General features: G+C 37.2%; 2 protein-coding genes across 5 annotated transcripts in view; one reads left to right on the top strand and one right to left on the bottom strand.

The window, feature by feature from the left end:
* Nucleotides 1–24,124, top strand: part of CMSS1 (cms1 ribosomal small subunit homolog) — a 230,219-nt gene that overhangs the window by 25,187 nt on the left and 180,908 nt on the right. The gene's annotated exons all lie outside the window — the stretch shown is intronic.
* Nucleotides 1–24,124, bottom strand: part of FILIP1L (filamin A interacting protein 1 like) — a 191,428-nt gene that overhangs the window by 23,411 nt on the left and 143,893 nt on the right. Inside the window, exon 2 of one of the 4 annotated variants that reach the window (XM_027904575.1) lies at nucleotides 14,302–14,419. The exons of 2 other annotated variants lie outside the window; for them this stretch is intronic. The gene's annotated coding sequence lies outside the window, so the exon portion shown is untranslated. Of the gene's footprint in view, nucleotides 1–14,301; nucleotides 14,708–24,124 lie in introns of those variants that run through there. One more of the 4 variants, XM_027904574.1, reaches the window with a different exon arrangement.

Genomic DNA, 24,124 nt, shown 5'->3' with positions numbered 1-24,124 from the left:
AGTTTGAATTCTTTTTAGTTTAAAAATCTCTCTTCTCTCCCCACCCTTGTCTCTAAATGCTTTAGTAGTGAAGTTCAATTGATGATTTACCGTTGCCATAGATATAAAACCATAACAGAAGCACAACTAACAATTTCATTTGGAATGGACTCCGCTTTTCTGTGTGTGTGAAGTTAAGACATATTATTACCGTTACTGGGACTTATTAGCATTTGATTTATTTTAGCTTGCTTCACTAAAATTTGTTTCTGTAAGGCAGATTTATCTGTGGTCATTAATACTTAGGTTAATCAGTGTTCAACCCAACTGTTCCATATTAACTAGTTGATACCTCTCTGACCAAGTGAAACTCTAATGCTCCAGCAACTCATGCCTCTTAAACTGCATTAGAAAGAAAGCCCTTAGGTCAAATAGTAACAAACAATTGTAATTTTCATGGGGATGCTGTATGATTTTTCGATGCAAATAATGCAGATAATTGTGCATACATAATAAATAAGCTGACACTCAAGTCAAGTCTGATCAAGTGTGTGTTGCATGGGTGATTTGAACAAAAGTGCCTAAATTACTGGTACCTGGGTTGTCTTATAAACTGATAAGGATTTTCAAGAGGTTCCGTTTCTTTAGTCATGCCAAAAGACTTCAGGTATTTAAAAAACGTTTCCTTCATTTGAAAGATAAAATGCAGTTTTAAGATTCAAACGGACTCTCAAGCAAATATTTGTAATCCCTGAGGTCTGTTTCTTTTTAAAAAAAAATACTTATATAAGATCACTTGACTGAAGTGAAGAGCATAGTGCAGAAGCTGTGAATTAAAGGATTTTAATGCGTTTCCAAAAAGAAAAAAACGGATGTATTAAACATGGTATATTTTTTGCTAATGTCAATAAATTTTTGCGTTTGTTTTTGATAGTATATATACCTATACGTAAAATACCTGAACAGTACTGAAGAGACAGTGATTTCATGAATAGAGTTGAGATTGATATTGTAAAAAGTCTACTGGGCGTCTTTTAAGAGTCTTTCCTTGACTGCTGCATTCCTGTGTCATGGATCAATAGGTCACAGTGACTGTCTCTGCACATATACACTTAGGAATGGAAGAGGACCCTAAAATGTTTTGGGGTTTTGGTGTTATTTATTTGTTTGCTTGTGTTCCTAAATTAAGTGCTTAGTTTTGGTCAGGTGTTTTTTGTTTGTTTGTTTGTTTGTTTTGAACCTGACTACTGTGGGCAACTGCTTGATTAAGTATATTATTTGAATTAAGGAAATAGCAAGCTTAATTGAAGAAGTGCTTTAACTGATTATAGCACTTAGTGACTTTTATTACAGAGTGAAAATACTTTGTGTTAACTTCATCCAAAATGCTCTCTTTCTGAAGAAGAATATCCAGAGTATATTGACAGAGCAATTTTACTGAGAATATGCAAAGGTCAAAAAAGCTGGCTTAAATAAGTAAGAATTTTTAAAAAATAACAGACACTCTGGTATTGTTTTCCTTACCAGTAGAATATCATGATCCTGTAATTTAGAATGAGGCAAAGGTAGGTATATTATTTGGTCAAAGCTTTCACACATTTCTAAGCAGCTTTCTTTGCAGGACTACAAGAATGCTTTCTGATTTGGGCCAGGCAAAAATGGATGTTGGAAATTGTTTTTATGAACATGACTAGTTAAACAGAGTCAGGGCAGTGCCATTACTTTTTCTTCAGAGTTTCTTTTATAAATGATTGCTTTATTGTGGCTTAATATTGAATGTATTCGCAATACCAGTCGACTACTTCTTTATTTCCTAAAAGAAATTGTATTTCTCAGCTCTCCTCTGTTCATTGTAATGGTTTTCCTTAGTGTACATGCTACAGCTTCTTGGTATTAAGGTCACGCATTCAGTTGTGTTCCATGTTTTTTTCCAAGTGCATATAGTTCCAGCTACACTACGCTACATTTGGCAATGTCATGACTTTGTGTTCTCTGCAAGATGTGGAGACTCCCATAACTGTTCACTGTCCTGATGTCATGTGATGACATTTTGTCTTTAAGTGGTATTATCCATTTTCCTGGGTGACCTGCATTACATGGATGTTGTTTAATTTGTCTTTACAGGATTCTAAGAGGGCTGCTTTTCCTTTGAGTTTCATGGAAACCGAAGAAAGCGTGGGAGACTGAGATTGCAACTTTTAATTTGTTTTAGTTTGTTGTAGAATGAATCATTATTCTCTGAATAGTAAGAATAAAAATGATTTAAGCAATGTGATAACTTTAGAAAAGACTGCATTCTGTAAGGATGCAGGTAAAATAGGTGATGGCTTGGAAAGCTCTGCTTTTATCATTCCTTCCATCAAATGAGGAGTTTTCAATATACGCATTGTTAATATTTGTATCTGGTAATTCTACAGAAATGACAGTGATTTTTAATTTCTGTGATTTTTTTTTTTTTTTAATCATAAAGATACATATTTTTAACTGGCGCTTGCTCTTCATCCTTCCCCATATAAAAGACATGGCTTACCAGAGGTTCTACAGGTTATAACATGAGGAAGACTTGCTTCTAAGGTTTTTGGGCATATGCTTGAATTTCCCTGGTAGAATACAAATAAAAGCACTAAGCTGAAAGCTTTTAAATGTAGATGAAGTCATGCCTCTTCCTTTGAGGCATTCTTCCCAGTTAGCAGTAAGACGTGGTCTGGCCCTTAATAAGAGAAGAAACATGCTTCATAATTTCTGGTAAATCTTACAACTTGTTGTAATTTTTTGACACCAGCGCAGTTAAATATTTATTTTTGTAAGAAAGCCAGTCTGTGCCTTCCACAGTTTATTGAAACAAAATTTGGGTTTGTTAAAATTTTCTGGGTCTGGATTGGCTATGCATTTTTAAATTTTTTTTTTTTTTTTAAATTTTCCTTTGCCTACAGTTCTACTTACTGATGTGCAGTTTTTATGAAGACATGCTACAGCTTTTTTATGGCTCTCTATTATCTTTATTAATGCTTCTTTTTTCCCTGTCATAGGGAAAGTCAAAAGCCTTTGGAATTACAGCAGCAACAACATACCATAGCTGTTGTGTAATCTGTTGGCTTTATCTGAATCAGTCAGCACTTCCCAGCAGAATGTGAACACTTATTCTTAAATTTGTTTTCCAGTATGGTAATTTATGTATGTAAACTTCAAATAATTACATTGTACTAGGATGCAAACCTCCACAAAAGGTGTCTCTGCTGCAAGAGACTGTGTAAGGCAAATGTCCCAATAAGGAAATCTGTTTTATAAAGTGAGAACCTTTAATGAGGGGAGTGTGAGTTCTGCTTATTACTCCACAGACTATCACAAAGTAATTATCGTTTTATCTGATGCTTAAAATGCTGACTTGCTTTACAAGTCTTAATAAAAGTCATAGATGATGAATGGCATTGCCAGTTTTGGGTTAACGGGCAAAAATTCAAATGGATAACCAGATGTATTAAGCTGTGATGCTGAGTAAACATATGCAGATAATATATACTTTTAAAAATTAATTAATCTGGGACACTAATGTTGTTTGTAACCACGATTTCACAACTACTAAGCTGCTGCAAATTCTTCCCGGTGATGTTGGGATATTTGCACTCATAAATGTTATGAAATCCGGCATAAATTCGGTGACAGTAAGTGGTGTGAGAAACTTTTAGCAAATTTATGTTGTTTAATTTGAGATTTAAAATCAGATTAACTTCCAGTTTGAGTAATTGTAGTTCATCACTAAAATTCTCTTTTGTTTTAATATGAAACCTCAGTTTAAGAAAATAATTTTCTGTCTGGAATTATATTCTTTCCATATCTAGATGTTCTTGGAAATCACCTGTCAAGACATCAGTCTTGTGTAAAAAGCATTCATGCTTTCTGTGGATTCAAATGGATTCAAATGTGCAATGTGGTAATGATTAATTGTGGTGCTCATTTCTAACCTTCTAATTGCAGCCATCTACGATGTCTGAGGTTATGGTAGGAAGGTGGGAGTGGGATTTTTAGGTGGGAGTGAAGAAGTTGCTGTCCTATTAAATTGTTGGCAGGTTGGTTTTTGTTGATTTGGTTTGTTTTTTCTCCTTGACTGCCTGTCCTGAAAAACAATTTTAAATGAACACTGACTCGACAAACCCACAATATTAATGGGCTTTACTTGAAGTTAGCCTTAAAAACTCTGGGTCCCAGAGTTCAGCTATTATAAAACATGGCACAATGAATTGTGAGCTGGACTCTGACGTGTCACCATTTTTGAGATGCATTTTTCTTTCTTCTTCCCTCTTTCTACACTTAACAGCTATTTCAGGTATTCTTTGAAGTCAGTATCTATTACTGTTGGCATTTCAGTACCGGATGATTGTACGTGTAGCATGACTGTTAATCCTCTTCTGCTCTGACTCTAAATGCATCAATAAGGTAACCAGCCCACAGGAATACCCCTTGGGTTTTGTTAGTTAATAGTTTGGGATATTTTCATGTTACCATGGTGCATATTCAGCACGCTTCCTCCCTCCCCCATCTCTCTCTCTCTCCCTCTCTCTCCACACTGCCTATAAAGTCAGAAATAAAGTAAATCATTTAAGATGCAACATGAAAATTTGGAACTCTTCAAATTTACGTCAGCCAGAAAATTACAGTTTTGCAGATGGAAAGCTTTCAGAAGGAAATGGAAAGATGAACCACAAGAGATGTGGTATAGGGGTCAAAGCAACAAGGCTGAGGCAGAACTTCTCAGTTACTAATCCAGGTCCTGCTTCTGTCTTGTATTCATCCTTAACAAGTAAAATTTTGTGCATGAGCTTCAGATTTATCAAAGTGGAAAAGCAGTGTGAACTTACTGTAACAAATCATTTTGAGAATTAGTATTAACTCAAATAGGTTTTAAGTGTACAGTAACTACACAAAATAAACTAAGACAACTACTGCTTTTTATAATTTGTGATTTTTAAACGACATCTCATTGAAATGATTGCATTTGATGATGTTACATTCCAGCAAGTTAAATTGATGGGAGAGATCTTGTGTCTTTATGAATCTGAGTTTTGATTGAAGTGTATACTTTAAGCATTGCTGCTAGAACATTATTTCTTGACCACACTTATTAAGCTGTTTTTAAATCAGTGTTATAAACCACTCCGTACTGCAGAGGTAAATGGGACAGGGTTTAATCCACCCCCACCCTACCACCCCCTACCCTGCAGGCAGGTTGGATGGGTTTGTATTTTCTGCTCGGAATGTCAGCGCTAGTAACGGATACCATTGCACACTGCTGGGATCCTGCAATGCTGCTAGGATTTACCGAGGGAAAAATTGTAACAGGAGTTAGCTTAGCTCCTTGAAACAGTGTTTTAGAGCCCTGCCTGTCTTCACCCTCATTCCCCGTGGGAAGATTAGGCACAAACAAGGGAGTGCAGCTTGCCCACTGATGATCCCAACCATGTGTGTTTACTTCGTACAAGGCAAATACAGTTATCACTGCCATGCTGTGTTTACTGTTGATGGAAGTGTAATAGTTGGAAGTCATGAGTTTTTGCCTTGGCTACTTATTCTGCATCCTTCAGTTGAGGAGTTTGCAGAAGTTCTGATTCTCTGAACGAGTCGGTTGCTTCAGCTCTGTGTAAGTTTGTAAACCATAATTTAATGATAATAGTTGTCTGGTGTTTCTTTAAACTGTTTCTGTTGATAAGTCTTGTGATTTTTTTATTCTATATGTAACATCGTAATGTGTAGGTTCAAGGTGGATCTCTCTTATGGACCCTTTGGGGGAGGGGGGGCACTTGGGAAAATAGGTGCTGTTCTGATATCTGATTCACCTGAGGCAGTGCTGGCGCTGCTGTCTTGACCAGAACTGGTTATAACTGTGCAGGGATCCAATTTATACAAACTTTCTTTTAACTTCAATTAGTTAATATTTTTGGTATGACAGAAAATGGCACTGAGCCAATAATAACACATCATGTTACTCAGAGGAGACCGGTTAGTCGTAAATGTTATTTTCCCATAACATTTGTAGGAACTGGATGTTCTCTAAAACAATTTTAACACACATTTTATATAAAAATAAATGTCTGGGGCCACATTTTCATCCATGGGCAAAATAGGCACTTTGCCTATCTCTTATGCCAACCATGGCCTTATTTATATATTATCAGTCATCAGGAGTGGTAGAATTTAGAACTTTCCATACTGCCATGCGCACTTAGTCTTTTGAGCTGAAGGCATCCTCCGCACATCCATCCTCCTCCTCCTACCAGCCCTGGATAAGCTTCTCAGTCATACAGTGACTACTTGCTGCTAGACAGGTGGAACTTGGCTGCAAACTTTACTGTGCCCTGCTCATGCTCAGTGCACAAGACACGCACAAGAATTTATGTGCTGAAATTTTGATCAGAACCACCTAGATTAAATATTTTATATTAAATAAAGGTACTTTAGTACTTAATTGGGCTGTCAGGGAAGACTGAGGGTTTGCCATCGTTTGGAGGAATTGGCTGGTTGAAAACAATTAGACAAACATTTCTCAGGACTTACATGGGTGGTGTCACTTCTTTGCAGGAGGATGCAAATTCCTTCTTGAGGGTCTTGTCCTCTTCATACCCATATAATCTTTATTATATACAAACATCCTTAAGACAAAATCCTAAGCTCTTTTTCTGGTAGGCTTATTGCCTGAAGTAGCTCTCTGCATGTGTAGAATAAACCCTGAGTGTTTGAGTGACACCCTATTCCTTGTTTTTGGCAGAAAACAAATTTTCACTATTCCTGCAAAATTAGCTTGAGGTGTTTGAATTTTCCGTGATGCTACGTTGCTTGAAGCAGTGCAGTTGAGGATTTCCAAACAAGCAAAAGACTTTTATCATGTTTACTGATAGTTGCAACTTTTTCTAGTAGCCAAGGCTGTAAGTAATAAGAGCAGCCATAATGCTGATGTCGAACAGAAATTTCACTTTGAAGCTAAATCTTTTTCCCATAAACCTGATAATGTGAAGGTGTCCATTTTCTCTAAGGTGGGCTTGGCCAGCACTTGGTCTTGGAGGACACAGGTGAGAGAGATGGGAGCAATGCATTGCAGCATGGTTAACTAGCTAAAGTTGACTTTGAAGCTACAAATGATGAACCATCCAGATAGTTTCCTGTTTTGTCCTGTGTGACCTTCAGAAATTGTATTAGAACTATTCCTGATGCACTACGAATTGCTTCTGGGTACGATTCTAGGTATTGAACCTCTACAGTTATGGCAACTCTGCTACCTGAGAGACAGTTCACTTTCTTGCTACCTGTTCTAATGCTGCTGAAGGTTTGGAAGTTGCATTTGCTCTTGTCTCAGCAGGCCAGCCTCTGACCACACTGGCCTTGGAGTACTTGATGAATCATCTCATGGTACAAAGTCAATGCACCTTTTGTTTAAAGCACGTTAATCCTTAGCATAAGTGCCCTTCTTCAGGGTTTAAGTTTACGTGGTTCCTCCAAACTGATCCTCTTCAAAGAGGACAAACACATTGTTTTAGACTACAGGATAGGAAACTACATTGGAGACCTAGAGATGATATGGTCTGAATATTTTATTTAATGGTTATAGTTCTAACCAAGGTTTACTTCATAGATTTAATTGACATATTTAAATAGCAAAGACTAGTTTAAGTAGCCTCTTCACCTGTGACAAACTGTTTAACAGAAGAACATCTTTTACTTTCAGGTCTTTGATTATGATGTGTTGAAGTAATATTTTTCCATTTTTGTGCAGCGTAGGGATTTCACTGTGTTAAAGATCCTGCTTAAGAGTAAAAGAAATTGGTTTCTTTAGTCATATGTCCACTCAAAGTGCCAATAGCCATGTTTGGGGTGGTTGTGGTGTTGGTTTTTTTAGCTGCTTGCATGTGTGTTCAGCAGCTGGAGTAACTTGCTTGCTTTGGAAAATAAATGTTTCTCTATTTCCTAGGGGAAAAACCCTAAATAGTTGGGATGAAAAAAGTGGATTTAACTAGTTCTAGCTATTCTGTGACCAATGGTTTCTCAAACTCTTTTAAAATTGCTCTGAGCAGTCTTCCTAAAGCCAAGAGAGATACTTACTTTTTCCATCTTTAGTTGTTTTCCAGTGTTCTTTGCCTTTCAAAAACTGCCATACAAAAAGGCTTTTTTTAGAGGAGCGTCATGTGCATGTGTGCTTCCCTTTCCCCTTCATATGAACGACTCCAAGTGTTCCCTGTTCTTCAAAGAACTGTTAATTCAGTTGAACATTCTGTGCCTTGTTATTGTACCCCAAATTGATTTATAACTCAGTATAATTATGTGACATTTGGCTGCATGCCCTATTTGATCTCTTTTTTTGCCTCTTGCCTGATGGTCTGTGATGTTCAGGTTATATTTTCTTATTTCAGATGTCACTGAAAAGGAAGAAGCCATAGCATGCTTTCATGTACAGTATGTTTGTGATGTAATACATTTTATCTTTTATCATTAATTTATAATGTGGTTTCAAATGTTGAAAATAAAGAGGTAGTTACCTCTAGACAGAACTTGCGAGTTTGGTTAACTGCATTGGTCTAGATATATGAGAGAGTAATTTACAAGTTATAAAATGTTACCATGGCAATATCTGATTCCTCCCACCCAGTTAATCCTGATTGAAACAGGGAAGTGTTCTATTTACAGAGATGACAGTAATCATATAGAGATTTAAGTGAAGAGGTGGCAACAAAGCAAGGGCAAGCAGACACCTTTCAAAGTGGCTGCTCCTTTGTATACCCGGTTACATTTTCTTCCCTCCTCCTTTACAGGGGTTTTCAAAGTATGTAAGCTTAAAGATTCCTGTCAGCTGTTGTCTGCTGCTTTCTCAAAAGGGAACCAATGTGTGCATCTCCTACTGCGAGCCTGAACGTTCTGCAGCGTTCGGTGTTGTCCCTACACTACCCTTGTAGGCAGCTCTTTGTCTTGAACTGACCTGTATTGAACCTGTACTTGCTGACTTCACTTCAGAGGCTCCTCATCCCCCTGCTCTGCTTACTCATATGTATGCAAACGAACATGCCCATTTATGTATTAGGTATGTTTTTGGAAACACAGATTTTAGAAGTTTTACCGCTGCCAGGGTTCACAGTGGCCGTTTCATTGAAGGCAATGTGGTATTTAATTTGGGAATGATAATGGGCTGCTAGTGAAAAGACTTTACATGAGAGAGTATATGGTACTGTTGTGCAAGATGAGAAAATGTTTCAGCTTGGAGCATTAACAGATTGCATTTTTTCCCCCACCTTCCTACATCCAAGTTAGTGTGTTCAGTGTTGGATTTCAGATATTTAGATTAGGGGTTGGCTGCCCCAAATGTGGAGTTGTGACACCTTCAGGTTCCAGCGACCAAAATTTTAAAAATTATTAAGCTTATATAAATAACTTTCCTTTATCTAGGTATGGATATGTAGCAGAATGGCTCTACTGACATGAAGAATGTGCTTGACCAGGGGGAGCATTTTGACTTTGAAACCAAAAGCAACTGTGGCATTTATTAGGCTTCTTCTGAGAAACCTCTGTGTAGCTAAGTAGAATAGACTCATTTTTGGGAATGTGATGGGTGGCATTAGTTTTGCGTAGGCAATCTTAAAAGTAAGTAATAAAACTTTCTAATTTTCTTCATAATTAGACTTAATGACTGATAGTTATGTAAATTGTACCAAAAATTATTAAATCCATAGAAAGTTGACAGAATTCAGTCAGCTTAAACTTAACTCTTAGATGGTTTTGTCTATGTTCTGAAATCCAACATGTAACTAAAGTATAAGTTTTATGAATGCATTACTTCCATTTTTGGGGGAGTTGTTTCATGGTAGTAGCAATATGCTCCTTCATTTCAGTTTTAAAAATTTTTCCTCGTTCTGTTATGCTCTCATTGCAATGGTTGCTATGCAAACACTAGATAAGCTTTGTGTCTCTGATAAAAAAAGACAAAGATTTAAATCAGCTCTCTGCAATGAATTTGAAAGAAAATGCTTTGAATATTAGATTTAAGGCAGATCTTTAGGAGCTGTATCATCTCTTTGAAGTGCAATTGTTGTGTTCCTTCCCAGGCCTTTGGAAATCTATAAAGGATAACGAAGCCTGATGCATTGTTTCACAACCTTGAAATTTATGCAAGATTAGTGTTTTTCTTGTTGGGATTAATTTTTTTTCCTATCCATGTTTTCAGTCATGTTCACTGGAGCCTCGTCTACCCTACCTGACATATGTCTGTAAAGGTTTGTGGAACCTCAGGTGTGAGCAGTGAGGTGGTTGTGGGCTTTTGGTTCTCAGCTTCTCTGAGCATGCAGTGTGAAGTGGCGGTCGCCTGCCCAGTGAGAGGCTGTATCCGAGCAGTTGTGTTACATCATTGTCGTATGAGCTGTAGCAGAAAGGGTGACTTCTTCAACAGGCAGAAAGTGCATGCATTTGTTAAGTGGAATGACCAAGGTTACAGGGCTTTTGAGTTGCGCTGAAATGTTGTCTGGCAAGCTTAGTGTGACCCTTCACCCCAAAGTTTCCTTATTGTTATGAAAGGAGGGTTATACAATGCTGTTGCTAGGTGTTTGCTCAGCTAGCATTCCCTTGCTGCATTCACCTCTCCATTGTCACCTCAGTTCTGTTGCTCTGGTGAGGAGGCAGTGCTTTGGGAGGTGGTTTTTGTACTGTTTTTAACTGGCAGCTACAGACTGCCTCAGAAAAATCTTCAAACATATTTTCCTAGAATGTGTAAACACTTCAGAAAAGTGAGCTGTGAATGCCTGAGCGTGCTCTGTTGCTCCATCGGTGTGAGTGCGGTTACTGAACTTCCAGAAACAATGTGGTGCACTGGACGTGCAATCAAAGTGCATTTTATCTTGCTGACAGAAAGCACAGTAAACCTCAAAATCAGTATAATGTACTGAGAGGTGTTAAGAGTCAAAATGCCCATTACTTCACTTAAATCATGAGACTGGGCAGTATATTTAGAATTTTTCAGCAGTGTCTCTTACCTTCTTGGAGCCAAGTAATACAGTTAGTGACTGGCTGAACTAACCAAGATTTCAACTGCATCAGAAAGCTCAGCCTAAACCTCAAGGGTGCTATGGCAGAATCCATTCAATATGAGAAAAACAAACCTAAGCAATTAAAAATTATTGAAAGGAATAGTTTCTATTGATAGGAATAGTCTCTAAGTTCAAATCAATTTGGTGACAGACTGATGTATTAAGGGAAACTCTTCATGAGACAGAACTAAAGTTTTATGCAGTGGTTTTTAAAGATAAGGCTTCCTACATAGTAAACTCCTTAGGATTCTCTGACTTAAATATTTTAATTACTTTTTTAATTAGCTGTATTCAGGTAGTACCACATCCAGGATTTGAGAAAAGCTGCTTGCAGGAGAGGTCCAGAGGAGCAGTGGTTGCTCACTTGTCCATGACAAACTACACATGATAAAGAATTTTTCCTGAGGAAAAATACCAGTCTTTTAAGAACTGCCACAGAAGAGAAACTCACTGGGAATAAAACCGGGCTGTTTTTTTTGTCCCATGGCAATAAAAAATTTGGTAATTCATCATAGGATTAGATAAATAATATGAAAATGCTGTTATTCAGCACAAATGAAGAAATAATTTGATTTTACTACTACTAATGGAGAATAAAAACTAAGTTTAAGGTAGATCCCATGGTCTACTGGGTCCAATCTCTAAAAATTCTGCTGTCAGCAGATGTTTGTCAGTGGAGGAAAGGGAAGTGACGGGAAAGGAACAAAGGGTCAATGCAGTTTAATAGGAAGCTGACTTTCATTTTTGGAGGATATATTTGTTCTTAAGATGTTTTCAAATTGGATGTGAGAAATTACTATAAACAAATTTAAATTAGGAAGTACAGTTAAGACTGCATTATGTGATAATTTCCTTCACTGTCTCCTTTTACTGTTAATTAACACAAACTTACATTTTAATCTCTTAAATTTAGGAATGCCTATCAGTTAATACTGTTAAGAACAAAGGGGTGGGAGGCATGGAGGGATGGGGACACAGACAGCAACAGTGAGACAATTTAATCATTATACCTCAGTCTAATTATTTTGGAGTTTTACCAGTATAAGTGAGAGCAAACTTGGCTCTGTAAGTATCAAGTGAAGAATGTTTTCCCTTTCAATTTAAGGAAGACAGATGACGGGAAATAGAGTTCTGGCTTTTGATAGATGTTATGATTTGTATTAGGCTAGCAGTATTTGCAGTACAGATGGTGCCTTAAATACTGCTAAAGCAGTAATTAATGATAAAAGTTACCCTTCTCTGTTGGATTTGTATGAGCTGAAATAGTCTCTTACCTAGGGGTAGGCTTTTTTCTTTTTCTGCTTACTGACTTTATCAAATTTGTATGATTATTGTATGTGTAGCATTTCTATTATTATTTTTTTCTTCGACATACTGTAGTCCTTCAGTTCAGTCCCTTCTACTCAGCTGCACTTTTTGAGGACTGTTACTTAACTTCAGTTTGTAATACATCTTTTCATAAAGTAGCTAGCTTTCCCACTTTTTAACTTCTCGCTGGATATTTGTGAAACTAAGTAATTGTTCTAAAGGTGCTAGGAAATAGGTTGCATGTTTGCAGATACTACAGAATAGCAAGCAAAATAAACTTTGTAGGGGGCTTTGGATACTGATTTGGAGTATTGATTTTCTGCTATAAAATTATATTTGTTTTGGTTGCTAGGATTCTTTTCATTCTGTATATACTATACAGGGTCCTTTCCCTGATTCTGCAGCAAGGCAGACTGAGGCATCAACAGAGATGTTAACTTTGCTTGTTACAAGAAAGTTCATGCTGGAAACATGGATGTGACTTTTATCTGAATGACAAGGTTAATAATACACAAATACCCGAATTATATTTGAAATGACATATCTGTCTATATATTTATATTTTTAGAAGCATGTAGAAAATAACTGCTTAAGATTTTCTTATTGTTTAAAGCCAAACAAAGTTACGAAAATATTCACACGTTACTTTGACTTAGCCTCTAAATCTTTGTATGCATGATACTGTAACAGTGCATATGATTGTATCAGCTTTGATTTTTCTTAAATATGTACTTGAACAAGGATTTTGCAGGATTTAAAACATCAAATAAAGGGGAAAAGAGCCCTTTCTGCTGTCCCTACAGTTTATGCTGATTTAATTTCATATTAAGGAAAACGAAAACATACAATAAAAACATGTTTCAATAAGAGTTTGAGTTTGAAGGTCTTAAGGAGTCTAACTTTCCTAATATTTTAAATTACACATAAGACTTTGGAGAGCAGTGCTTAGTACTTTGAATCTGCAAGTAGGACAGTACAATTGACTTAATTGCAGTTGCTCCTATAAACAAGGATTTGGCAGGGTTTGGCCCTTAATCAAGGGAGAGGATGGTGTAATTTTGTGTGTTATGCAGGTGTGAGTTATAAACACACTTAGGTCTAATCTTTCAAGGTGCTTAGTGCCTTGTCAGAACTGTTTTCCATTCTCTGTTTTCTGGAGTTAATAAGTGCAATACTGTTGAGCATCTTGCAGAATAAGCTTTGAAGAGACCAGTGGATTTTCTGACTTTTTTAAAGCCTCGTCATATTTTCGACCAGGATTTAAATTTTTTTTTCATCAAGATCTGACAGTTCTGTTCTCTTGTGATTTGACACTTGCACACAAGGCACAGAAGAGGGAAGCAGTGTGTAGGAGTTGAAAAGTTTGTTAGTAATTAAGCTAGTTACAATTGTTTTTTTTCCAGTCATAGCAAAATCTTATTGCAAAGTAATGTTTGTGGCAATTTATACATCACTCTGTGAACTACGGTAGAAGTTGTTCAAAAGTATAGTAAATGCTTAGAGACATATGTGCATACATGTCTACTAATATATAGCATATGCATGTAAACGCAGCATAAAGAGAGGCAGTAGCTCTACCTAATCTATTACAATACTGTTGGACTCTCTCCACAGCTTTAAATGCAGTCATGATTTTATCCGACCATTTGGAAAGTGTGTGTAATTCATAACTCCCTCCTTCTTTAACATTAAATTAATTCCCTGCCTCTTGGCTCTGTAGGAATTGTTTAAAATACAGTTTTTAATATTTGCAGTAGTCACCCTATATCTGAGTAACCAGAAATCTTCTAGACCTTCTGGTGCTGTTTTGGGGCATTTCATTGTTTCTCAGTCCTCACCCCCTTTTTTTTTTTTTTTTTTTTTTTTAAGGAAGCAACTTTTTTAGAAAGTATCTCAATAGGAAAAAGCAAGAAGCGCCAGTGCTTGCCAGAAGAAGCTTGCTTCCCACCCTCTCCCTTACCTTGCGCTCCTGGACTATAGAACTCCTGGGTCAGCTATTGCTCCATGGCGCGGGGCGCTGAGCTGTAGCATCAGGGATGTGAGCATTCCAGCAGTCCCACTAAACAATGAGAGATAGGCTCTTTGCATGCCCCAAGCCTATGGAGCATTACGTCATTGCCTTGCCATATAAGGCGCTCTGTGTTGTGCAGACTCGTCGTGTCTGACTCGTGTACTTCAGTGATAGCCAGGGCTTGGAAAGCTTGTTAATGTGCTCTGGCTCCAGCTGACGCTCAGGACTGTGTGAAAAATTTCATTTGTCTACTAGTTCATGGCCAAGAAGAATGTGCGGAAGGTTTGGGTTAGAGCAGTTCCTTTCTATTACTGATAATAAAGTCGTTAGCAGTTGTTAGCTGATTAGGTACAATGTTTTCCACTCAGACTTGCAGCCTAAAATTTGAGAAGGGAAAAATTAAATTCCAGGTCATCATCTTTAATTAGTTGTTCTAAGGGAGTTTTTCTGTTTTTCTTTCCTTTTTTTTCTTTTTTTTTAATATGAAAAAAAAATGTGACTTTAGCTGAACTCCTCTGAGGGGGATATGAACTTCAAGCCTTCCTTTTTTTTTTCTTCTGTAAAGAGTCGGGGTCCTTGGAGGATAGTATTTTATTTCCTGATGATGTAACTACAAAACAATTCTCTAAGTGATGATGGGAAGGCCAGATGAAATCTGATTTTTTTTTTCTCTTCAATGTTTTTTCTACGAAACCCTTTCCTTTTTCGTATGTTTGTGTTTCAGCTAACACAATTAAGCAGTCCAACCAACTATTTTTAGTAAGAAGGTCTTAAAGAAATGAGTCGTTTGTTTTAATATTTAGAAAAGAGGCAGGAAGCCAAAAAGTAGGATTTAGATTGAAGAACTTAAAATGTATCTTTTGTATTCCCTGTCCTTTAGTGTACACCCTGAATAAACGCTGAGAACACAAGGAAGAAACACTTGAAATGGGCACAAAATTTGTTGTTGAAATTCCACTAAGGGTAAATGGGAGTCAATGGAAGAAACTCCTTTTTTGTTGATGGGTAAATTACACCACTGAAAGGCATTCTACACTATGAAAGTGTAGAATGTTAAAGTAGGTGCATCCACAATTCATTTATTTGCAGCACTTCAATTTTAGTCTTCAGATAAACTTTGGTATAGCTTAAGCTGTCCTACTGCCTGCTTTTTGTGAGTTATGTCCTACTTGAACATAATGCTAACATAAGGCAATTTACTTATTTGGGAGTGTTGTCTGTGGGTATGAAGACAAATGGCAATTAAAATGTTTGCATTTTGTTAATGAGACAGACATCTTTTAACTACTTTGAACATATTTACCCTGAGTGTAGCCTGAAAATTGTTCTTTAGCTGGAAAATTCCAGGCAACCCTTCCCACTGCGCCTGGGCAAAGGCTTCTTCAGAACTGTGCTGTTCATGTGTAGGGGTGATCCCGCTTGGTCCCCTTTGTAAATTTCTGTGGAAGTTGGGATTTGGGTGCTTGATCAAAACCTTCCAAGCCTATTTAACAGTGCAATACTGCATACTAACCCTTCCAAAATTATTTTGGAGATAGAGGAATGTCTTATTTGAAGATAACGATGGACAGACCAGGATAATATTTTGCTTGCTGTTCTAGGAGGATTTAATAATCAAATCCAAACAAAACCGAAATAGCCTTTAGCCCATATTCACCTATTCAGTCACTTGGCTAGTGTTTTTGGAAACTAACTTTTTGTCTAGTTTTTCTCAAAACTATTATGTCAGTGTGTATCATTTGAATTACATAAAAGGTCATCCAGGTGCCCTTGCTATGGGGAATATCTTCAGCTACAAACTCACCATTCCTGCTGGGACTCTGTTTAGAGGCAGGTCAACTGCAGGTGCAAGGTCCTGGGTAAGTTACTCCATGGAAGGGAGCTACGAGTTAAATGTGGATGCATTCTTTTTTTTACATATATGTGTGTGTATGCAAACATACAAATGCTTAGGGTGAAAACTACTGTTTCTGTATTTTACTTGTTTGGTTTTTTCTTTCCTTCGCTTTGCAATTGTTTTGGGGTTTTTTGCATCTTCCCCTTTACCTGCACGCACCCTATTTCTGTAGTCTGTATGAAAATTGCCTGCATTTTTGTCCTCCCACATGAAACAGTTGTTTTAGGCCATAAGCAGCTTTGAAGAAGAGGACTTCTCGAAAGCTGGTGATCAAAAATCCATCATTGCAGTCCAGTTCTGTTCTGAAGTTGCAGGGAACGCAGCTCAGATAGTGCTGGTGATAAATTTATTGGCAGTCTGGGAGCAGGGAGTAGGGAGTGCAAGTCCTCCTGTTAATAAGTCTGCGTTTCGATCTGGGAATGGCCCAAGTATGAACTTCTAGTTTTTTAATTAATTCTCCTCTACAATACAAAAGTGCACATCTGTGACCTTCTGCAAACCAGCTTTATCAAAGAGCATCAGCTGAGTGTGTAATGATCTGACTTCCTTCTCTTATACTGTCACAGCTTAAAGGACAGAGTGCAGTATTATTCCAAGTCCTGTTAAGGAATATATGATTAAAAATCCCAACGCTTATTTATATTCGAGGTAATAAATAGAGTTACAGAGAAGCCTTCATTTATTGCTTTTTCACAGTGTCTTCCAGTATCTGAAGGTGGAATCCTGGCACTGGTGAACTGTACCAAAGAGGAAAAAAAGCCTTTAAGCAGGCAGCTATGCCTGCCTCATTCTCCATTGCTCCCTGAAAATGAATTCTGTTTCCTTAGTTACTGGGCATAGTTTTGCACATAATTGGTGCATTTGCATGTATTGTGACAGCAAAAGAAACTGAATTTGTAGAAATTAGAGACCAAATGAAAATCTTGTAGAAATTAGAGACCAAATGAAAATCTTGTCAGATCATTTGGTTCATCCCCTGTCAATGCAGGGCTGCTCTCTGCAGCCTGCCTGCAGCGACTTCTCCTTAGTCTCTCTGGCTATCATTTTGTGTAGTTATTTGTGCCCACATTCTCTCAGAATTTTACTTGACAAAAATAGAAGCTGGAAAGATGGAAGTCTGTATGAGGCAGAGAAAAGAGAGGACAAATATGCTAGAAGACTTTGAGGCAACTGTTTAGACTTTAGCTTAAACTATCTGAATTCCTCCTGTTACTTCCATCGTTAAACGACTTCTCTTTCCTTTTTCTTCCCATGGCAATTCATAGCAGCAGTTCCAGTGTCCTTAAACCCATAACCTATCTCTTGCAGCATTTGACCCCTTCCTTTGGCCATTTTTTATCTAAGATAAATAAAGGAAATTAGAACTTGGGCCTCAGTTCAACAAAGCACTTAAAACATAGCCCTGTGTATTTTTGTTGAAAAAGGAAAGGACTTCAGCAGAACCTTGATTTTAATGATATATTGAAATGCTTGGCCAAATCAGGCTCTTGGTCCCATTTACCTCATGTTGATGTTGTTGAAGCTTGGGTTTTTGAAATTCTCCTTTGGCTCTAAATTATTAGGCTACTTTTGTATTCCCAAAATAGATATCTACAGAAGTACAAATGCTGTCAAAGATTTTATTAGAATTTTACATTAGTTAAAACTTCACTTTTTTGGAGGTGATCTGCTTAAGTTTTGCACGTGATGCCTGATGAACTGAAACATGCAGGATTGACAAGTTGAATTCTAATGCCTTGCATAAATGGGATCTGATGTTTAATGCTTTAATAACTCATTTGACTTCAAGGATTTTCCTCCACTATGTGCTCAGCCTTGTCTCTGAAGTCTGTGGGAGTTTTAACATAACTCAGTGGAAGAAAGTTCACTCTAATTATTTCTTGGATTAACAGCATCCTTCAAAAATTTTCTATCCAATTTATTATTTCTCCTAGCATTGTGTTTCATGGTCTCTTAGATTTCATCAGTAAAGTGTTTTAGTGTTTTATATCCTGATGTATAGATTAATGTCTGAATATTACAGTAAGGAAATATGGAGGCTATTATGGCTTAATGACAGTCTGAAATGCATTGACAACTCATAGATGCATGTGGAAGGCAAGGGGCAGAAGCAGGGGAAAGTTCTAAAGATAACATTCTTCAAATTCATGTGTCTTTTACTATGGACTGTGGACAGAAAGAGATTCATATCTTCATTAGTGTATGTTTTTAATTTTTTTTGGCAGCAGGAAGAAATATTTTCCCAAACTCTCCTATTGTTTGCAGATTCCATTATTCTCCTTTTTTTTTTTTTTTTTTTGGCAGATACAAATAGAATTCCTAGCCAAATATTAGGGATAATTAGATCCCTTTATGTTGGTCACTGCATTGGGAAACTGATGACTGCATCTCTTAACTACTAATGACTTCTAAGGAGAACTTGCAAGTGCTTCATATCTGCTTGTGAGATGGTTTCCTTTTGCATAAGGCACCATGATAAGGTTTTATGAAAAGGACATTTTTTGCATGGCACAGCTTACCAAAGATGAATAGAATTTGATTGTTATGCCTTCCGCTATTCCCTATAAATCATATATAGCCAATTAATCTGTTCTCCATAATGAAATGAGATACTGTTCTTTAGTTTATGGAAACTCTGTACAACAGTGTATTTTAAGGAGTTTGGTATTGAATGTTTGTTTTGTTTGTGATGGGTTCTGCAATGAGGTTTTTTTTTTTATAAGCCCCACCTTTCCCACCCACAAGTGTGCCTGTCTAGTTGGGCTATTTCTGAAGGCATGACAGTCATGTCAGTATTATTGCAATAGCACAAATGAGTTGTAACCATGTGAAGACTGTTGTGGTAAGGTACCTTGGAAGGTTCTAAGTTCCATGTCTGTGGACATGCTTGGAAGTAGAACATATTTTAAATGTCTGTCTTTATTTATTAGACCTCGGAGAAAATGTGTGACACTGTGTAATTAGTTGCCTACTTCTCTTCATCTGTCTCCTTTGAAATTCATTCAAAGCAAGATTCTTTCTATGGAACTTCAGGGCAACTGTGTGACTGAAAAATTTTGAGCTTCAAGTCTGATTCCACATGAAACCCCGTTTCAGATCTTTTTTATGTGTTAACCTAAGCTGTGAATTCAGTCATTTTATTCAGTGATCAAACCCCTTTCTGAGCAGTTCAATTCTTGTTTGAATAAAAACACACATATTTGAGTCAAGTTGACTCAACGTTTGGCATAGAGATGAATTGAGCATGGTGCTAATGGAGGATGCTCCTTTCAAAGCTTTGATGATATGAGGTGAAAAAGCAGATTGAGTTATTGCAGGTTCATTCAGTTCCTCTGCATCATTCACCATCTCTTCCCTTAACGCTTTTCCCTTTGCGGCTGCTTCTTCCCTTGTTGCTGAGTGATGCTGTTTCACCAGTGGCTTGGAGTGCAAAGCCCAGCACACAGGTGAAAAGGATTTGGTATTCAGTGCATTTCTTGCAGATTGCAAGTTTTACAGGAGCCTCCTGAGGCTGTTGCCCTGCTTTGAGGGCACAGGCTTGTCAGGCACACACTGAAGTGAGTGCGGTCTCAAATGCAGTGTAGGAACTGTAAGAAGGCTTGCTGATGCCATTGGTTGTGAAGAGTTGCCATAGTTTGTTTTTTTGTTGTGTTTTTTTTTTTTTTTTTTTCTTTTTAGTGGTTAAGTAGAGAGAATCCAGAATTAAAATAAATCTTGAGTCCTACATTTCATTGTTTTAATTCTGTTGAGCAGGCTTCTCTTGCCTCCTGCCACCTAACTCAGTGAAAATGTAGCTGTTAAAAAGCTTGTCTGAAAGGGAGTAAGGTTGTAAGAGAATGATTCTAAGGAAGGCAGACTTTGCAAGGGGAAAAAACATTTTTTTTTGGGCTGTCTGCAGTAGTAGAGTAAAACACAAGCATGTTCTTGGGCCCAGAGGCCCTTCTTTGGGTCTCTAGGTGCTGCATTTGTTACAAAACCTGTGTAATAACAGACATATTTTCTGCTTTGATAAATCTCCCCCCTCCCCTGCCACCTTAGGATTCCTGCTAAGGATTGTGTTTTAAAAGGCTTCTCTTATTCTCTATAACTTCAGAAGCTATACACTAGTCCCTATTTAAAGCACAATACCTCAAGTTATTGGTGATTTCAGTACCAGGTCAAGGAATATATATTGAAACAATGCAGAGGCAAATGTATCCTATACAGGCTGTTTTAGAATGTGGATTCCTAGGGATGTAATGTAACTTGTAAAACTTTGATCCCTTTGGGATTCAGAATTGCTGAGCTATCTGATAGATTCATGGTTTAGAAATGTGACTTAGTTGTGCGGTTCAATTCTCTGGTCTGGAAAAGCATTTACAAAATTTCTTGATCTCCAAGTGTGTAGTCACATGTAGTTCTTTGTGTTAGTCTTGCCCACAACAGGTACTGTTCAGGGAGTCTCTTGGGCTTGGGGAAATGTATTTAACAGACTCAGACACTCCTCAGCTCCAGAGTCTGCAACAAAAATTTCACAAAACCCTTGAGTGAGGAACGGGAGCAAATACAAAAGGGTATTAATTTGGCTTCTTTATGGCAGCTTGCATGAGACGTCAGCCTTAAGAACCATTACCTTCAACTCAGCAATGCTGTAGTTGGGACATATCTGGAAACACTTTTATTGATCTCATGTCTCTGGGTGTTATGTCAACAGGATGGACTATTACTAAGAAAGTCTTTTAAGAGATGAACTCAATGCTTGAATAACCTACAGCTTGCTTCATGCTTGAAAATTGAACTCCAGCACAAAGGAAGTGCTTTAAGGAAATTATCTTCCAGCACTTGAAGGAAAGACAAAATTTCCTTTTTAGTCCCTGAAATCCTATGCTCTTTAAACAGTCCTCCCTGCAGCCTTTCCCACTACGACTTTTAGTGGGGTTTTTTAGTTGTTGTGTACTTTGATTTTAATCTGTTTTGTTCAATTACCTATTTTTAGTCATAAGAATGAAGGTTTATTCCTTTTAACATTGTTTCCCGTTGATAACTTAATTGAAAGCATTCTGACAGAGTATAAATTCTGGCTTCCATTTGCCCTGGTCAATGAACTCAGGAGCTCATAATATGAAGATTAATATTAATTAGATGAAAGATAACTACAGTCCATACAGATTGTGTTTACAAAGTGTGATCGTGATGAACTGTGTAGAATTGATTAAATACAGTGATGTATGGGGTTCTTTCTTGTAGCGATACAATTTCATATAAATGAAATCTGAAGTGGCATCTTTTGCTACAAAAATCTTATAGTACATTTGATAATTGCTAATAATTTATCTTATAAGCAGACTGTGTTGTTACTCAAGAAAAAAGTTAAACGAGCTGATTTCTTAAATGGATGTAACAAAATACCATAGACCTTAGTAAACTCTTAGGTGACTCTACAGAACAAAGATATAAGCATTGTAAATTTGTTGACCTGTGGGTTGTTCACTCCCCCCAATAAATACATAACTGTATGTATAGGTAAATATTTGTGCAAAACTCTAGCCAGTAGCAAGGGCTTGCCACCTTTTTTTGGAAAATGACGCCACTTATTATTTACTTTAACTTTTAAAACAATGCATAATGAAATGTCTCCATTCCATGGATAATAAAGACAAATATAGAACTAGGAAGTTGCAAAAGAATGAGTGTTTTCTGAATTCCTAATGTGTGTTGTATTGGTTAAATGAAACCCAGTTGTGCATGACCTCTTAGTTTGATTCAAGTTGGCTTTTCCTGCTCGAAGATGTCTGAGTTTTGGGACACATGAAGTTTGTTAGTTCTTTACATTTCTGTTTTTTTTCTGTTTTTCTGGGTTTATTTGTTTTTATTTCAAATTTCCATAGTAGATGGGCAGATAGGCTATTCTCATGTAAAACAAATCGGTCCTTGACATTGCTGCTGGGTAAAGAGGAGCGAGCATACCTGAATCCAGCACTACCAAAATAGGAGTTATTTTGCTGGAAACCTAAGGTGTGTCCAGAGTGACATAAGGTTATACAGGGCTTGACAAGAATAAACACTTTGAGAGCTGTAAAATGCCTTTGACCTTGGGGCTTGGCAATGTAAGTGGAGCCTTAAGTTTTGGCTATCAGTGTGTATCTAAATCAAAGCAAGTCATGCCCAAAAGATGTTGCTGAGTATATTTTACTCAGTGGTCAGTGTGGTGGATGGTTAGAGTTCTTGGAGCAGTTCTGGTAGGCAGAGGTATCCCTGGAGCAGAAACACTCATAGCTCAGAGGCTTGTGGAAACCCTTGTTGGTGGCTTTGCCTTTTGAGGGCAGGGTGTGAGTGGGAGTGAGTCCTGAAGTGCCTCCAGACCTTTCAGGAATAACTCTGAAAAGTTTGCATATGCAGTTTTACACAAAGGAGTTGTGGACACTTCTGAACTTTTAGGGATGATGTTTCTAATGGATTTTGATTTCTTCAACTTAGTTACTTTTTAGAAGAAGTGACTGAGGGGCTGCTTGTGATACCTGAACTTTAAATGCTGCAATGATGTGTGTTCCACATGTGTTAATGTCACAGAGTTCAGGTCATTTCACCAAATTTTGTGTTATTACTTTTGCTTCAGTATTGTGGAAAGTGCTTTCTTGGAAGCATCTTCTCTGTTTTAGGTACTTCTCAAAAGCAGGAAAGTTGCCCATTTTTTGGTAATGAATTCCTACAGGCTTCAGGGAATAGTGTTAGCACAAAAAGAGGATGAGAAATCGTGGATCCTTTTCCAGGTATAATAATTCTTTTCTTTCATAACTGCAGTATAGCAGAGAGACCAAATCACCTTGTGGAGTTGTTTGTTTGTTTGTTTGTTTTTCTTTAACTTTCTCACCAGAAAAAGAGGCTTACATTTGTCAGGTTCAGTTCCAGTTTGTCATGTTGAAAGAAGAAAATTCGTTAGTGGATTATTGGAAGGTGGAGGAAGGAGCACGTGAAGATGCCAGTGTCCAGTGGAGTGAGTGGGAAGGAATGGTATAAGAGGTATTTTTAGCTTTGTACTGGAATGCAAGGAGGTTTATTGATTGCACTATTGTTCCCCTTAGGGAGGTCAGTGGGAAAGGGAAAAGGTCCCAAATCAGGAAGTAATCCACACAGAGTCACAAATGCATGCTTTTCACTTTGACATTAATCTGAGTTTAGAAAGGAAACTGGCTGTCTTGCATTTCTGCATGGACTTATCTTAGAAATCTCTTATTTCAGATAGGACCAACTTATTACTCTCAACTTCAAGGCACTGAGTGTAGTGGAAGTGGTCACCTCTTTCACAATGAAGAAAAATGTTCATTTTGTTTTCTAGTAGAACTCTAGGTTTGATTTTTTTTTTTTTTTTTTTTTGGTCTGTCTTCGTTCTTCTGACCCTGACATTGTTCTGTCTCTCTCTTCGTAGTAATTTCCTAATTGCGAGTGATTTTACTGAGCTGATGTAGAATCTTATTGTTTTGTTGTGTGATTTTTCTGGTGAATATTTGAATATTTTATTTTTGGTAAACTTTTATTCTCTTTTAAAAAACACTTCTTCACTGACCTGAAATACGAAAGCTGCTGTATGTAAAACCCCATCAGGTGACAGTCCTTTTAAAAGTGTGTGTATGTTTTATGATGTTCATAGGCTGCTACTGTTTCTACTTTGATGAACAATGAACATTAAGGGAATGTCTTCACGTGCAATAGTTGAGTGGAAATCCTAAGGTAAACACTTTCATAACTCTTAAGCTATGGGTGTATTGATATAAGTTGGATTTTCACATATAATTTCTCTCTTAGGAGTTGGACAGATCCTGTATGTGTTCTTTCAGCTGATGCCTTTGATCATATGCATTAAAGTTACTTGAAGAAACATTTTTTGCTTTTGTATTC

This window comes from Empidonax traillii, unplaced genomic scaffold (genome assembly GCF_003031625.1).
Source record: "Empidonax traillii isolate 1590-97213 ecotype Southwest subspecies unplaced genomic scaffold, ASM303162v1 scaffold1067:size500408, whole genome shotgun sequence".
Taxonomy (NCBI): Eukaryota; Metazoa; Chordata; class Aves; order Passeriformes; family Tyrannidae; genus Empidonax; species Empidonax traillii.
The sequence above is the reverse complement of the archived record's forward strand: the minus strand, read 5'-3'. Positions and strand labels throughout refer to the sequence as shown.